Here is a 17376-nt window from a genome sequence, read left to right on the forward strand (position 1 = left end):
TTTAAAGACTCACATTCTTGAACAACTTGCTTTTCTCAAATTGTCTTCAATAAAGGATAGCTTGATATTACCTTTTATAATTCTTCCTATTTGGGGATTTTTTTTTAAATGCAAGTTTTGGTGTTGTTTTTCTCCCTATACATCCATCTATTCACTATTTATTCAGCATACGCTTATTAAATACTTGATTATGTGCTGGCATTGTGCTACACACCACGAGTAGAATACTGACAAGTTAGACATGGACTAGGCTCCACTGGAGCTTATAGCCCAGGGAGAAAAACAGGCAGATATTCAACAAATAATTTATAAGCACATTGTTGTTGCAAAATAGAAGTGAATAGTTCTATGAGAGTTTGTAATAATTCCTTTTAGCCTTTATTCAGTATGAATTATTATCTGATGATTATATAACATGTTTACTTTAGCAAGTTCTTAGCTTACATTCTCCACTTTCTGCTTTAGTATACAACATTTATAGCTAATGTGTGGCACAAAGTAAGTACACTATAAATATTACTTGAATGAAATAATAATTACTTTCTCATACAATTTTCATTTTATCCTGTATTATTTTGATCCTATTGAGTACAAACACCTGCACTCTTTGTGGTAAGACAAATATAAGAATTATTCTCTTAATAATATATCTGTCAACTGGATGAAATAATGGGAATAGTGTAGGTGATGTGTGTTGTCTAAAATTAGGTGTGCAGCACTTCATTAGAGCCTTTATCTATAGTATATTGGCCTAATTTCTGTGTAAAGTGAAGTTGTTAACCACATCCATTTGGTTATATGATTTTAATCAATAGGTATTCATTAAAAATCCATGTAAATTTTGTAGTGTATGGTGAGGGGCATTCAAAGAAGAATAAAACAAAGTTTCTGCCCTACAGAAATTCAATCTAAATGTCTGTGGCAAAAGAAGAGAAATCCTTTTTGCCTATTAGGGAGGAAAGTAAGCCCTGTAAGAAAAGGCATTCTACAAGAAGTGATGGTTAATCTATAATAGTTCTTGAAGAATGAATAAGACTTTGCCAAGTAGATGGTAAAGGGAAAGGCATGCTAGAGAGAACACTTCAGTTTTTCATGCTAGGGAGCATGTGCAAGTGCAAGGAAGCCTGACTCCCCTTTTTAGCCTCTTATAAGCTATTTTTTTGTTTTAATACTTTAACTTCTGGGATATGTGTGCAGAGCATGCAGGTTTGTTACATAGGTATATGTGTGCCATGGTGGTTTGCTGCACCCATCAACCTGTCATCTACATTAGCTATTTAGGTATTTCTCCTAATGCTATCCTTCCCCTAGCTTCCCATCCCCTGACAGGCCTCAGTGTGTGATGTTCCCCTCCCTGTGTCCATGTGTTCTCATTGTTCAGCTCCCACTTATGAGTGAGAACATGTGGTGTTTGGTTTTCTGTTCCTGTGTCAGTTTGCTGAGCAGAAATACCATCTGACCCAGCAATCCCATTACTGAGTATAAACCCAAAGGATTATAAATCATTTTATTATAAAGACACATGTACACGTATGTCTATTGCAGCACTATTCACAATAGCAAAGACTTGGAACCAATCCAAATGCCCATCAATGATAGACTGGATAAAGAAAATGTGGCACATATACACCATGGAATACTATGCAGCCATAAAAAAGGATGAGTTCATGTTTTTTGCCGGGACATGGATGAAGCTGGAAACCATCAACTATTTTTTATTTACATTGTTGTTCACTATCGCTTCACAAGTTCTTGCTTTGTTATGCTAATTCTGTTAGATCAAGATTTACAAAATGTTTATCTTTAGCATGCCTTCAATTTAATTTCCTTTGGAAAGTGGACAAATTAGAAGTACATTCTGTCCCAACAATGAGCAATTCCAACATTCATATAAGTTAGAGGTGGCTGGGTGTGGTGGCTCACACCTGTAATCTCAGCATTTTAGGAGGCCAAGGCAGATGGATTACTTGAGTCCAGGAGTTCAAGACCAGCCTGGGCAAAATGGCAAAACCCCATCTCCAAAAAAAAAAAAAAAAAAAAAAAAAAAAAAAAAAAAAAAAAAACTAAAAAAAACTTAGAGGCATCAGAATCTTTATGGTAACTACCACCTATCAAGCAGTTGGCCTGAAAAGAGTGTCCTCTTTGGTAGTTGCGGGTGGTGGCTAGACTTTATAGCTTCACTGCCCCTGAATGCTGATCATTTCCTTCCTATTCACCATCTAAGAAAATGTTCTCCCAACCACACACATGGCTATTGTTTGTAGCACAGGATTATAAATTCTCTAGCCCCAATGGCTAGTCACAGGTAAATGGAAAAACGACCCAGGGAAAAACAACCCAAAGCTCACTTGAGCCAATTAGATTCTCTTTCACAAGAATTTGAACTAAAAGCCATAGAGTTTGACTTGGTAATCAGTGGTGGGCTGGAGCTGTACATCTGGTCAAGTCTGAACCAAATCGCTTCACAGCAGGGCAGGGGCTCACGTTAAGCTGAAGTTTACCCAGGAAGTGAAATGAGAGAGTCTGGTAAAAGAAGTCTGGCTACATGAAGCAGAGTGAAATTCAAGTACAGAGGGATGCAGAAAAGCAATCATGTTTCCTGAAAGAAAAAGCAGAGAAAGTAGCTTGTCTGAAGATTTTTTTCAACATTTATGAGGCCTAGTGGCAGCATTTACAGTTGGATTATGTAAGATTTCCATGTATCCTTCAAATAAATTCCCTTTTCATCTTGTCTATTGGAATGTCTTTCTCAGCACCCCAGGCAAATGGTTTTGGAATGAGAAGCTGCTTAGCTATTTCAGGGAATCCTATACTCTTTGGTAGAACGGCCACGCCCTTGACCTAACAGGTCTTAACTAGGTATTCCCACAGCTGCCTGTACTTCCTCTACTTGTGCCCACAGTTATACCTCTCAGACTGTTGATATTTTTTGTAATGCACTGAGTTTTCCTCTGCCAATTAGCAGGCCCAGTGTTTAGATATCATATTCAGGATGACCTACCACCAAGTGTTCAAATAATAACCTCTTAACTTCAGTTGGCAAAACATTCCGCGTAGTATAGATTTAGAAGGCATTGCTGCAACATTTGTAAGAATAGACATGTTGGCCAAAATCATCGTGCTGACACAAGGAAAGCAAAAAACCAGGTTTATCATGGATGTCATCATTGTGGGCCATGTTAGCAGCGTGTTCCATCCAACTCACAACAGCTAGGCAGGGTTAGGCCCTGCGGAGGATTAGGCAAGTTTGACTTGCAACAGAAAGCAAGCGGGATAGTCTGGGGATGGCAGTAGAGAAAGAAGAGGAGGCTCAAAGCTAAATGGAATCTGATATCAACAACATTAAGGCAATCAAGAAGAAGAATCCAGCAGACCATAAATCAGTGCACGCTTGGAGGGAGCCATTATTTCAATCAAGGAGTGTCTGCTGAAAGAGGCCTATAATTTCATAGCAGCTCAGAGTTGCTGGACAACATTCCTCCTTCTGGCTCCTAAAGAACCTCTTATAGTCAAGGGGGTCTAGGACTAGTTAGGAGACTTCAGAGCTATTGTCCAATAAGGATGAATGCATTGTCTTCTAATTCCTATAGGGGCTCCAATGGGTCAGAACTCAATGGAGCCAGTCTGGTACCTTGAAGAGGATTTCATTTTACTGAATGTCAAGGTCAATCTCCATTACATTACTCTGGTTTAATTTCTTCATGATACTTATCATCATCTGAAAATTGTATTTATTTGCTTATTGTCTGTCTCCCACCCCTTCCAGTAAAATGTAAATAAATTCCTTTAGAGCAGAGACTTTAATCTGGTTTTTCTCCCCCAGTGCTGTGTTCTCAGCATCTCGAACAATGTCTGGCTTTTCATATGTTCTCAGTAAATATTTATTGAATAAATAAACAAAAGGCCATGAACTTGGTGATACAGTCATGGACTTTGAACAGTGTAAGAGTCCTGGAGATCCAGACAGTCCTTGATTAGAATGTCTACATTTTAAACATATCTGGAAAACAACTGTCCCTGACTTCCCACCTAGTCCCCACCCAAATTCTGCCCTCAACTCTGATATTGCAAATTTTCTAAGAATGAAGAATAACCGTTCTTTTGGTAAGAAGAATATGCTATCTGCTTGCTTGTGTTGAACAAGCCTCAGCGACAAACACTTTCTCTCTCCAGCCGGCTGCCGAGATGACTCTCCAACTTCCTCACCCCACCCCCAATCCCATTTTGTCTCTTTCTTCTTGATAAACAAACTCCTCAGTTCTCACAGATAATAAAACATGTCTCCATCGGGGAAGTGTAAGTGAGCATATTTTCAGGAAACAGCTGAGATTTCTCATGTACTTTGCTTTTTTGAAAAGCAGCCACTTGGCTCAATGTGTATACAGCACTTGTTTACTAATTAACAAACAGCCTCCCGCTGAGTCAGTCTTCCTTCCTCTCCCAATTTCCTTTTCCATTCTTAGAAAATTGTTTGAGTGAATAAAAACTTGGTCCAGGCCAGGCGTGGTGGCTCAAGACTCTAATCCCAACGTTGTGGGAGGCCGAGGTGGCCGGATCGCTTGAGCCCAGGAGTTCCAGACCAGCCAGGGCAGCATGATGTAACCCCGTCTCTACAAAAAATTAGCCAGGCATGGTGGTCTGTAGTCCCAGCTACCCTGCCCCGAAGGCTGAGGTGGGAGGAACACTCTAGCCTAGAGGTCCAAATTGCAGTGAGTTGTGATTGCACCACTGCACTCCAGCCTGCACGACAGAGTGAGACCCTGTCTCTAAAAAGGAAAACAGGGAAAAACGAAACAAAACAACAACTTGGCCCAATGTTTCTCAACATGTTGTGTGACTGCGTTTATTAGCATGGACACCACCATCCTTTAAATACATGTCTCTTTAGGTGGCATAAACAAAGTGAAAATAATATTCTATTAACAAAAGTAACTTTTGAAGACACTAAGAGGATGTATACTTTATATGATGACTATGCACACAATCTCTTTCTTTAAAAGCAAGAAGAGTAAATTTCATTAAGTTGCAAGAAAAAACAATCAGCTTTAAAATCCAGTAATAATATTTGCATTAATGGTTAATAATCATCAATAGATAAACAGATATTTATTGACCACCTATTATAGACAGTGTCCTGTGATCGTTAATCTGTATGATACAAAGAAACATAAATGTGTCCCCAGATTTGTTAGATCTATTTGATAGGATAGGCTATATGTTTCTTACCAAAAAAAAAAAAAAAAAGGTGGTGGAGTTTATAGAAATGAATGATGACTTCTATCAAAAGTGGTCACTAAAGGTTTCAGAGAGAAGATAGCATTTAAGATAGGCTTTGGAGATTAGGTAACAGGAAATTATAGTAAGAGCTGCTTCTTGTAAATCCTGGGAAACGTGTGAAAAGATACAGCCGATTTGAGTTTTATCTATGCCCAAAACTTGGAAAGATTAGAGCTTGAGTTGGGAAGATATTTTGTAATTTAACATCCTTTAAAAATTGTTGTATCATAAAAATTACATATTTTCCCTCTGGAGATGTAATATATTTCAGTGATGTTACGGTTACTATTGCTGTGTAATAAATTGCACCAACATTTAGTAGCTTACAACACTGCTCCTTATGGCCATGGATTCTGTGGGTAAGAAACAAAAACAGGGCTCAGGGGAATGACTTGTCTCTGCTTCCCAGTATCTGGAACTTCAACCAAGGAGACTTGAAAGCTGAGGGTGACCTGATGGCTGGAGGCTGGAATCACCAGGAGACAAATTGATGCTGGCTTTTTGCTGGGACCTTAATCCCTCCAGAATCATTGACCAGAGCATTTACACACAGCTTCTCCATGTGGCTTGGGCTTCCTTATGTTATGACAGCCTCAGGTAGTTAGGCCTCTTCCACAGAAGCTCGCAGGACCCCAAGGATAAGCATCCCAGCAACTAAGGCAGAAGCTATCCTGCCTTTTCCCTCCTAGCCTCAAAAGTCAAGCTGCGTCACTTCTACAGTGTTCTTTACTTATAAGAGATTCACAAGTCCTACAACCAGGCCCCTCCTCAAAACACTTTACTGTCCTCACCTTAATTCAGGTGAACTTTGTCCTTCATAGTGATGACGTCTTAGGCACTTACTAGTTTTTATTTTACATAAGCTGTATTTTACATTTTTAACAAGCTCTCCTGGTGTCTTCCTTTTTCCTTGGTTTCTGTATCATTCTATTTTGGTTTTCTTCATGTTACTCTCTATTGTCTCCTGTTTCGTCTCCTTTATGATCATATTCCCTTCTTTTTTCAGACCACCACTCTGGGTAGATGTTCCCTGGGGCTTCATTTTTTTTTTTGAAGACAGGGTCTCGCTCCATCACCCAGGTTGTAGTGCAATGGTGCAGTCACAGTTCACTGCAGCCTCAACTGGCTCAAGTGATCCCACCTTATCTCAGTCTCCCAAGTAGTCGAGACCACAGGCACACACTACACCTGGATAATTTATTATTATTATTATTATTATTTATAGAGACGAGGTCCCCCTATGTTGCCCAGGCTGGTCTTGAACTCCTGGGCTCAAGTGATCCTCCTGCCTTGGCCTCCTTGGGGCTCCATTTTAAATTCTCTTCACCTTATAAACTCTTTAGAGCTTTAATTCTTTCCTTCCTATAACCCCTTTCCTGATAAATTGGTTCCATATATTTATTTCCACAACCACCTTCATTACTGGTGGTCTCCACTTATAAACTGTATATGAACCCTGTGTGCTCCTGGGTTTCAGATTCATATTTCCAAAAGCCAACTTGATATCTGCATAAGTCCTCCAGGAACCTCTACCTTCGTATATCCAAATCTGAACTCACTAGCCTATGCCTATGCCTGAAGTTGGTCGATCATCTTCAATTCCCTGTCTTGAGGATCCATCCACATGCCCCTGTTAGAAACCTAAAATTCAATATTCTCCCCTTTCCTTGTCTGCATATACTGCATCTACTAATATACTAATCCTGTTTTTTTTTTTTTTTCCCTATCTTCCTACATATTTCTGGAATCTATCATTTCCATTTTTTTTCTGGAGACAGTGTCTCACCATGTTGCCCAGGCTGGCCTTAAACTCCTGGGCTCAAATGATCCTCTCGCCTCAGCCTCCTGAGTAGCTGGGGCTACAAGTGTGTGCTACTGCATCCAGGTGAAATCTGTCATTTGCTTTTTATGTCTACTGCCTAAGTTCAGACTCTTAGTATTTATCCACAGAACTACTCAATAGCCTTCCAACTGCTCTCCTTTCTTATTTACCTTCCCCACATATCCTACACCTATCTTCCAGGGTCTGCTTTCTATATGCAAATCTGATCATGTTCCCTCCACAGTATAAAACTTCTAAATGCCTCTCCTTTGTAAAGTGGGGTTAAATGCTTGTTGTAGTGAAGATCAATCAAATAATCACAAAAGATTTTCAAACTCAAAAGTGCCATGCAAATGTAATCTGTTCATGAATGTATTCATAGTGGTGATAATAGGAAGAGGGTGAGGACGTTCAATAACACGATTACATCCTAGATCTTGTTGCAATAGATTGAGTACAAAATGACCAGTTTTCCCATCCTTCTCTGTATTCATACCCTTTATTTATTTGGTCAAGACAGTCAGTTTTTCTAGTTTTTGAGTCTGGTCTGGATTGTGATTTTCTTTGGCCAATGGAATAGTGTAGAAGCAACAATATGTAAATTCTAAGTCTGGGCCTCAAGAGAGCCAGATCATGCATCCACTCTCTCTCTCTCTCAGACCTCTGCCACCACCTCAGAACAAATATAGACTAGCCTGCTGGAGGATGAGAGACCATATGTGGTCTTCCCAGCTGAGGCCATCCTGAACCAGTTAGCCACAAGCACATCTGTAGCTGCCCACAGAAAACATGAGTGAGCCCAGCTGTGATTGACCAATTCCAGACCAGGTCAACAGAACTACCAAACTACCCAGAGATATGAGAAATAAAAAAAAGATTGTTGTTTTAAGCATTAAGTTTTGGTGTGGTTTGTTATTAAGCATTAGGTGGTAGCAGACAACTTTCTGTCCCTGCAGTGCTTGACAACACCATAAATGTAACCTTATCCAAAATCTTGATTTCAAACATCTGACTCTCCAACCACCACCTTCCATCTTTCCATTTGCTTACCTTAGTACGTCCCCGATGCAATTCTTCCAGTATTTTGAGGCCTCCAAACTATAGATTCTACCATTTTGTTGGTATCCATCTATTCCCTTCTATATTCACCTAGGAAGGTGCTTAGATTTCATGGTCCATCATTAAATTTTCTCCCTAGTAAAATCTTCTCCACCCTATTCTCTACTACTTATAATTGCCTGGCAAAACCTCAGCCCAAGCTGAACCCAACTATTTGTCTTCTCTGCCTCTAGCTGAATAGCAGAATATTGCAAAAGAAAATCACCCAACTGTACTGACTAACTTCACCTCAATTCACGACTATTCATGTCAGGTGAGTACTTAGCACCAGAAATCCTACTACACGTCTCTAGTAATATTACTCTTCTCTTCTTACAGATGACTATTTCATACCTACTCTGCCAATTTGTTCTCTCTCGTTTTCTTTTTTGTTGTTGTTTTTGAGACAGAGTCTTACTTTGTCACCCAGGCTGGAGTGCAGTGGTGCAATATTGGTTCACTACAACCTCCTGGGTTCAAGCAATTCTCATGCCTCAGCCTCCCGAGTAGCAGGGATTACAGGTACATGCCACCATGCCTGGCTAATTTTTGTATTTTTTGTTAGAGATGGGTTTTCACCATGTTGGCCAGGCTGGTCTTGAACTCCTGACCTCAAGTGATCTGCCCACTTCAGCCTCCCAAAGTGCTGGGATTACAGGCATGAGCCAGTGTGCCCTACCCAATTTGTTCTCAATTAACTACCTTCCTCACACTTCCTCAAGAAAATAGAAGTTATTAATGTAAAGCATTCTCATTTTGCTTTATAATTTAATTCTACAATCCTTTTGTATTTTCTTCTTCCCTCTTGTCATAATGGACAAAAGTATCTCTCCTAGCCAAGGCCAATGTCTCTACTTGTAAATGAAGTCTCTTGTGTTCTCTCTTACTCAAGGATTTTTCTTCTTGGGTTTTACTCTCTCTTTTGTGCTTCATTAGTTTCTCTTTGTTGTATCATTTCCGTCAAGATACTAATATGATCATACACACACACACACACACACACACACACACACACAAATTGGCCTCATGTACCTTCCTCCAACTTCCCCTTCCTCTCTGTTCTCCTTATCTGTGAATGCTGCCTCACTTTTCCTTCCTTCCTTCCCTCTCCCTCCCTCCCTCCCTCCCTCCTTTCTTCCCTCCTTCCCTCCTTCCCTCCTTCCCTCCTTTCTTTCTTTCTTCCTTTCTTCCTTTCTTCCTTTCTTCCTTTCTTCCTTTCTTCCTTTCTTCCTTTCTTCCTTTCCTTTCCTTTCCTTTCCTTTCCTTTCCTTTCCTTTCCTTTCCTCTTTTCTTTTCTTTTCTTTTCTTTTCTTTTCTTTTCTTTTCTTTTCTTTTCTTTTCTTTTCTTTTCTTTTCTTTTCTTTTCTTTTCTTTTCTTTTCTTTTCTTTTCTTTTCTTTCCTGAGACAGACTCTTGCTGTCTCCCAGGCTGGAGTGCAATGGCACAATCTCTGCTCACTGCAACCTCCGCCTCTCGGGTTCGAACAATTCCCCTGCCTCAGCGTCCCAAGTAGCTGGATCTACAGGCATGTGCCACCACGCCTGGCTAATTTTTTGTATTTTTAGTAGAGATGGGGTTTCACCATGTTGGCCAGGCTGGTCTCGAACTCCTGACCTCAGGTGATCCCTCGGTCTCCCAAACTGCTGGGATTACAGGCGTGAGCCACTGTGCCTGGCCCATTCTACCTTTAAACACATCTGTCTGCTGAAACTGCTCTTGTCAGGGTCACAAAAGTGAACATTTTTTTCAAATCCAGTGGACATGTTCTTCTGTTTTAATCTTACCTGACCTCCCAGCAATATTTGACCCTCTCTACTGCGTATTCCTTTTTGGAATATTTTTATCTTCCCAGTACTCTAGAAACACACCACATGCTCTTGATTCTCCTTCTACATCACTGGCCACTCCTGTTCTCTGTTTGCTGTTTGCATCTTACCTCTAAATGCCAGAATTCTCTAGAATCCAACCCAGAGCCACTATCTCTTAGCCTCCTACATTCTCTCCTCTAGGTAGTCCCAATTACTTCCACCTACCATGATTCATTTCCTCAACCCATATTTCTCCTCTAATATCAAGACTCATGCATCCCAATTCTAACATTTAGATTTCAGTATCCCAATCCCTTTTTAACAACTCTACTTGGAATCTGGAGACATATGTTCAGAACTAAACTGTTTACATCTCTACTAGAACCTCTCTTAATGTTCTTTATTTTAATGAGTGATTCACAATCTGGTGGAGGAAACAAATAAAAATCAACATTTATAAAACAGTATAAGTGATTTGATAGAGTTAGACATAATATATTATATACGTATAAATAAGGTAAATTAGTGTGACCAAATGCAATGGAACATGGAATTCAATATTCTTCATTATTACAGAACTCTTTGCTATCATTTAAAAATAGATTAAAGTATACATCACTCGTGATTCTTTTCAAATGTATCTTTTAAAAATACTTTATTTTTTTAAGAGAAGTTTTAGGTTCATAGCAAAATTGCAAAGAAAGTGCAAAGATAACCTAAAACCTCCTGCCCCACTACACATGCATATTCTCTCCCATTATCAACATTCCCTGCTAGAGTGGTATGTTTGTTATAATTGATGAACCTACGGACACATCACTATCGCCCAAAATCCACAGTTAACATTGATGTTCACTCTTGATATTGTACATTCTGTGGATTTGGACAAATGTTTAATGACATGTACCCATCTTTAAGAATCAGAGTATTTTCACTGCCCTAAAAATCTTCTGTGCTCCACCATTCGTCCCTCTCTGCCTCTGTAACCTCTAGCAACCACTGGTCTTTTAACTACCTTCATAGTTTCACCTTTTCCATAATGTCATATAATTGGAATCATATAGTATGTAACCTTTCCAAATTGGCTTCTTTGACTCAGTAATATGCATTTAAGTGTCCTCCATGTCTCTTCATGGCTTGATAACTCATTTGTTTTTAGTGCTGAATAATATTCCATTGTCTGACTATACCACAGCTTATTCTCCTACTAAAGGATGTCTTGGTTGTTTATTTTGGTAATTATGAATAAAGCCACTAAAAACACCCCTGCACATGTTTTTATGTGCACATATGTTTTCAACTCCTTAGAGGTAGAGAAATGTGTTTGATAAATTATAATAAGAATATGTTTTGTTTTATAAGAAGTCACCAAATTGTCTTCTAAAATGGCTGCGACATTTTGAATATATCTTTGTTTTTTCCCTCTCTACAGATGCTGTGTCTGTCTTATGGGCTGTTAAGAGTTATTCTTTGGATAACAGGTGTCATTCTTTTTGGTGTGTCTACCTGAGAATTTAGTACTTTTTTTTTTTTTACCAATGTATTTTCCTTACATGGTTGAATTGGACTACTAGCCAAATGGGCCAGCTGCTTTTGTGATTCTCAAAGTTTAAAGTTTTTCCTTCTCCAGTTAGAACTATATCACTAATGACTATTGTGGCAAACATTTTGATGACCACATCAGTTTAATTACTTTGATAAACTATCCTCACCTTGCAAATCCTCTTTGAATTGCATAATTCATAAAAGGACTACTAAAACTAAGAAACTAGTTTTAAGTTTTAGTGGGCTTTATAATTTCCCATCTCTTTAAAAAGACAATGTTAGTTCTATGTATTGGAAGAAGATATTCAGAACTCCAATATGAAGAATTATTTATGACTCAACTAATTATAAAACATATCATGATAACATGGTCTAGGTCCAATTTTCCAGTGCATTGGTGTGAATCATATATAAGCCCTGCCCAATATGAGGTTTCTTTAGTTCAGTGTAAAAATATTTTCTCATTAGAGAGAGGAGATGTTTCCTGAAGCAGTTAGGCAAAAGTCATTACTAGTCTCTTGACAAGATGATTCATTTTTATTTTTATGCATCTATTCATGCATAAAGGTGAGATTTTAAAAAAATTAATGAATTGCTAATGAAACAGTGTTCTGTAGTTCTCAACAGTCAGTTTCAGATTTAGGAAATTTAGATTTAATAAGTGGAACAGGCAACTGCTTGTGAAGGGTATCTCCTGTTTGTCAAGCATCAATCCATCTTCTATCGTTTTCAATATTTGATTTTTTTTTCCTTTGAGACTGGAAAGTGTTTTAGTCTTCAAAGATCTGATAGATAGACAGGAAGTTGTTGATGGGAAAATCATAGGCACAGTGGATTCTGATTATAGCAATATAAATGTGAACAAATTTAGACGAATGAAAGAGGATATTTCGGAAACATAGTTTTATCAGGTGGTGCCTTAAAAGTAATTTAGAAAGTTGATCACAACCCCACCACTACTTAATTAGACTGGTTTAAAAAAAAAAAAAAAACCCAGTAATTTAGCCAAGTGTGGTGGCTGACGCCTGTAATCCAAGGCCAGAGAACTGCTTGAGAACAGGGGTTCGAGACTAGCCTGGGCAACACAACAAGACCTTTGTCTCAACAAAAATAAAAATTAGCTGGGCATAGTGGCACGTTGTTGGGAACAGGCCCCCAAATCTGGCCATAAACTAGCCATAAACAAAATCTCCACAGCACTGTGACATGTTCGTGATGGCCATGACGCCCACGCTGAAGGTTGTGGGTTTACCAGAATGAGGGCAAGAACACCCCAACCACCCAGGGTGGAAAACCGCTTAAAGGCATCCCTAAGCCACAAACAATAGCATTAGCGATCTCTGCCTTAAGGACATGTTCCTGCTGCAGATAACTAGCCAGACCCATCCCTTTATTTCAGCCCATTCCTTTGTTTCCTGTAGGGAATACTTTTAGTTAATATTATTATCTATAGAAACAATGTTTATCACTGGTTTGCTGTCAATAAATACGTGGATAAATCTCTGTTCGAGGCTCTCAGCTCTGAAGGCTGTGAGACCCCCGATTTCCTACTCCACAGGCTGTATTTTTGTGTGTGTGTCTTTAATTTCTCTAGTGCTGCTAGGTTAGGGTCTCCACGACTGAGCTGGTCTTGGCAGCATGTGGCCCTGTGGTCCCAGCTACTCAAGAGACTGAGGCAGGAGGATCGCTTCAGCCCAGCAAGTTGAGGTTGCAGTGAGCTGTGATTGCACAATTGCCCTCCAGCTTAGGCAACAGAGAAATACCTTCTCCAAAAAAAAAAAAAAAAAAAAAAAGTTGGGGAGGAGTCCCTCCTCCTCAATTTTTGCAATAGTTTCAGTAGGAATGGTGCCAGCTCTTCTTCTTGAATTTAATAGAAATCAGCTGTGAATCCGTCTGGTCCTGGGCTTTTTTTCGTTGGCAGGCTATTCACTATGAATTCAATTTCAGAGCTTGTTTTTGGTCTGTTCAGGGAGTCCATTTCTTCCTGGTTCAGTCTCGGGAGGGTATATGTGTCCAGGAATTTATCCATCTCTTCTAGGTTTTCTAGCTTGTGTGCATACAGGTGTTCGCAGTAGTCTTTGATGGTTATTTGTATTTGGTGGGGTCAGTACATCCCCTTTGTCATTTCTAATTGTGTTTATTTGCATCTTCTCTCTTTTCTTCTTTATTAGTCTAGCTAGTAGTCTATATATCTTATTAAGTTTTTCAAAAAACCAACTTCTAGATTCATTGATCTTTTGAATGGTTTTTCCTTCAATTCAGCTCTGATATTGGTTATTTCCTGTCTTCTGCTAGGTTTGGAGAACTCTAGTTCTTTTAGTTGCGATGTTAGGTTGTTAATATGAGATCATTCTAACTTTTTGATGTGGGCATTTAATGCTATGAATTCCTTTCCTAACACTGCCTTAGCTGTGTTCCAAAGATTCTGGTATGCTGTATCTTTGTTCTCATTAGTTTCAAAGAACTTAATTTCATTATTTACCCAAAAATCATTCAAGAGTAGGTTGTTTACTTTCCATGTAATTACATAGTTTTGAGTGATTTTTTTTTTAGTCTTGATTTTCAGTTTTTATTGCACTATGGTCTGACAGTGTGTTTGGTATGATTGTGGTTCTTTTGCATTTAAAAGAACAAAGCTGGAGGCATCACCTTACCCAACTTCAAACTATACTACAGGGCTACGGTAAACAAAACAGCATAGTATTGAACAATGGAATAGAATAGAAAGCCTGGAAATAAGACTTCATGCCTATGACCATCTGATCTTCAACAAAGCTGAGAAAAGCAAGCAATGGGGAAAGGACTTTCTATTCAATAAATGGTGCTGGGATAACTGTCCAGCCATATGCAGAAGATTGAAACTGGGATCCTTCCTTACACCATATAACAGATCAACTCAAGATGGATTAAAGACTTAAATGTAAAACCCCAAACTATAAACACCCTGGAAGACAACCTAGGCAATACCATTTGGGACATAGGAACTGGCAAAGATTTCATGATGAAGATGCCAAAAGCAATTGCAACAAAAGCAAAAATTAACTAATTGGATCTAATTAAACCTAAGAGCTTCTGCATAGCAAGATAAACTATCAACAAAATAAACAGACAACCTACAGAATGGGCGAAAATACTTGCAAACTATGCATCTGACAAAGGTTTCATATCATCATCTATAGGGAACTTAAACAAATGTACAGGAGAAAAACAAACAACCCCATTAAAAAGTGGGCAAAGGATATGAACAGACACTTTTCAAAAGAAGACATACATGTAGCCAACAAACATATTAAAAAACCCTTAATATCACTGATCATTAGAGAAATGAAAATCAAAACCACAATGAGATACCATCTCACACTGGTCAGAATATCTATTATTAGAAAGTCAAAAAATAACAGATGCTGGCAAAGTTGCAGAGAAAAGAGAATGCTTATACACTTTTGATGGAGGTGTAAATTAGTTCAGCCATGGTGGAAAGCAGTGTGGTGATTCATCAAAGAGCTAAAATCAGAACTACCATTCAACCCAGCAATCCCATTGCTGGGTATATGCCCAAAGGAATATAAATCATTCTACCATAAAGACACATGCACATGTATGTTCACTGCAGCACTATTCACAATAGTAAAGGCATGGAATCAACCTAAATGCCCATCAATGGCAGAGTGGATAAAAAAAAAAATGTGGTACCTATATACCACAGAATACTATGCAGCCATGCATAGTACTGGATGGAACTGGAGGCCATTGTCCTTAGCAAACTAACAAAGGAACAGAAAACGAAATACTGTTTTCACTTATAAGTGGGAGTTAAATGATGAGAACACATGGACACATATAGGAGAACAACAGACACAGGGACCTACTTGAGTGTGGTGGATAGGTGGAGGGAAAGGATCAGAAAAAACTACTGGGTACTAGGCTTAGTGACTGGGTGAGGAAATAATCTATATGACTATACAACAAACCCCTGTGACACAAGTTTACCTATATAACACACCTGCACATGTACCCCTGAAGCTAAAATAAACTTTTTAAAATAGTGAATATTCATTACATGATCAGTATATGCCAGGCATCATGAGAATAACTTTACATATATTATCACATTTAATCTACATAAAAACCCAATTTTGAAGATGACCCTATTTTAAAATGAAGAAAATTAATCTTAGAAAAGGAAAGTGAGAGTCAAAATTGGATTCTTCAATGACTTGTCTCTTTTATACCCCATGTCCAATTCAGCAAATCCTTTGAACTTTACCTTCAAAATATATCCAGAATTAGGCCACTTCTAATTAACCATCCTCATTTTCCACGTGACCATTGCAATAGCCTTCCAACTGGTCTCCCTGTTTCTATTTTTTGCTTTCCTACAATGCATTTTGCATGTTGCATTCAGAAAAATAATTTTAAAATGAATCCAAGATCAGAATTCTCCAAAGATTTTTCATCTAAAATAAAATCTAAACTCTTTACCATAGTCTACAAGGCATTATTAAGTTGATCCATTCTTTACAGGTTCCCATGTATTACAAAAACATTAAAAAAAGATGTACTAAAGGACACACAGGTACCTTTGTCACTCAGAAGCCATTTCTCCCTACTGGCACAACACATCCACACTCTAAACATATGCTCTTGTAACTAACGTTGTTAGTCCCCAGGGAAATGTCTTGTCACATGTTTCATTTATGCCTTCAAAATAAAAAGCAATTATATATAAATGCTATGAATATTTGTGGATTGCATTGCTGCCAACATCAGAGATTGACATGACTTCAAAGGACAGCAGAATTGGAGCAGTGGAAGTACTTAAGTAAGAGAAAGACAAAGTAATTAACTTCTCAAATACTCCCTCTCAGATAGCATGAATACAAAAATTCTTGCATAATGAAGTATGATTTCCAGGGGTGCTCTGCATCTATTTGCTTGCCTTTTTTTCTGTTCCTGTTCATAGTTCTGGAGGGACACAGGAACTAGCTGAAATCCATAGTTGTAACTGGGCCTGAGAAAGATTCTACAATGGTAAACAATTTATATTTACTCTTACATTTGAGTATAAATAGATCTAAAAATGAAATGTGAAGCATAATATCAATTATTTACATTGGCAATTAGGCATATAATTCTAGACATTTTAGAAGAAATAGAACATTTTTGAAAACATGAGTGAAAATAATTTTAATTTTTATATTTATTGTATTTTTCTGATAAAATATATATTCAAATTATGAACATATTGAACACATTTTTTTTTTATTCTTCAGATCATTGGAAATGAGAGCAAGTTGAAAAGATGGTAAAAATGTGAAATAGAGCCTCAAAAGGAAAAAGTTTGGAAAGAAAAATGAAACAAATCTTTAAAAAAGCAACTGCTTAAACTTTTAAAACTAGAAATAAAGAGAGTTAGGCACAATCCACATATTATTTGTAAAACCACATTGCAAATTCTGTATTTAATGAGGATTTAATTACTTCAAAAACAATAAAAACAAGCAGGAAATTATTCCTATCAAAGTCACAGTTTATATACATTAAGAAATCCGTGTAACTTCATACTCTTTGCTACATGAAGATTTTATATTGATTTCTTTCTTTCTTTTTTTTTTTTTAAGATAGAGTCTGACTCTGTCACCCAGGTTGGAGTACAGTGGCAAAATCTTGGCTCACTGTAACCTTTGCCTCCTGGGCTCAAATCATCCTCTTGATGCAGGATTTTTTGTGACCCCTTTATCGCACTTGAGACACGGGTGCCACATTTACTCTGCCTGCCATGCTCAACCCCTTGTGGGAAGGAACACATGAGGGAATGAGTGTGGG

At 38.2% G+C, this 17376-nt stretch overlaps 1 long non-coding RNA gene across 1 annotated transcript in view; it reads left to right on the forward strand.

The window, feature by feature from the left end:
• LOC139355813 (uncharacterized) overlaps window positions 1-12034 on the forward strand; it is a 31253-nt gene extending 19219 nt beyond the window's left edge. The window contains exons 2-3 of the long non-coding RNA XR_011606915.1: window positions 8392-8471; window positions 11438-12034. This is a non-coding gene — a long non-coding RNA (uncharacterized lncRNA). The remainder of the gene's footprint in view (window positions 1-8391; window positions 8472-11437) is intronic.
• Window positions 12035-17376: the final 5342 nt, after the last annotated feature.

The sequence above is a fragment of the Macaca nemestrina genome, chromosome 8 (genome assembly GCF_043159975.1).
Source record: "Macaca nemestrina isolate mMacNem1 chromosome 8, mMacNem.hap1, whole genome shotgun sequence".
In the NCBI taxonomy this organism is placed as follows: domain Eukaryota; kingdom Metazoa; phylum Chordata; class Mammalia; order Primates; family Cercopithecidae; genus Macaca; species Macaca nemestrina.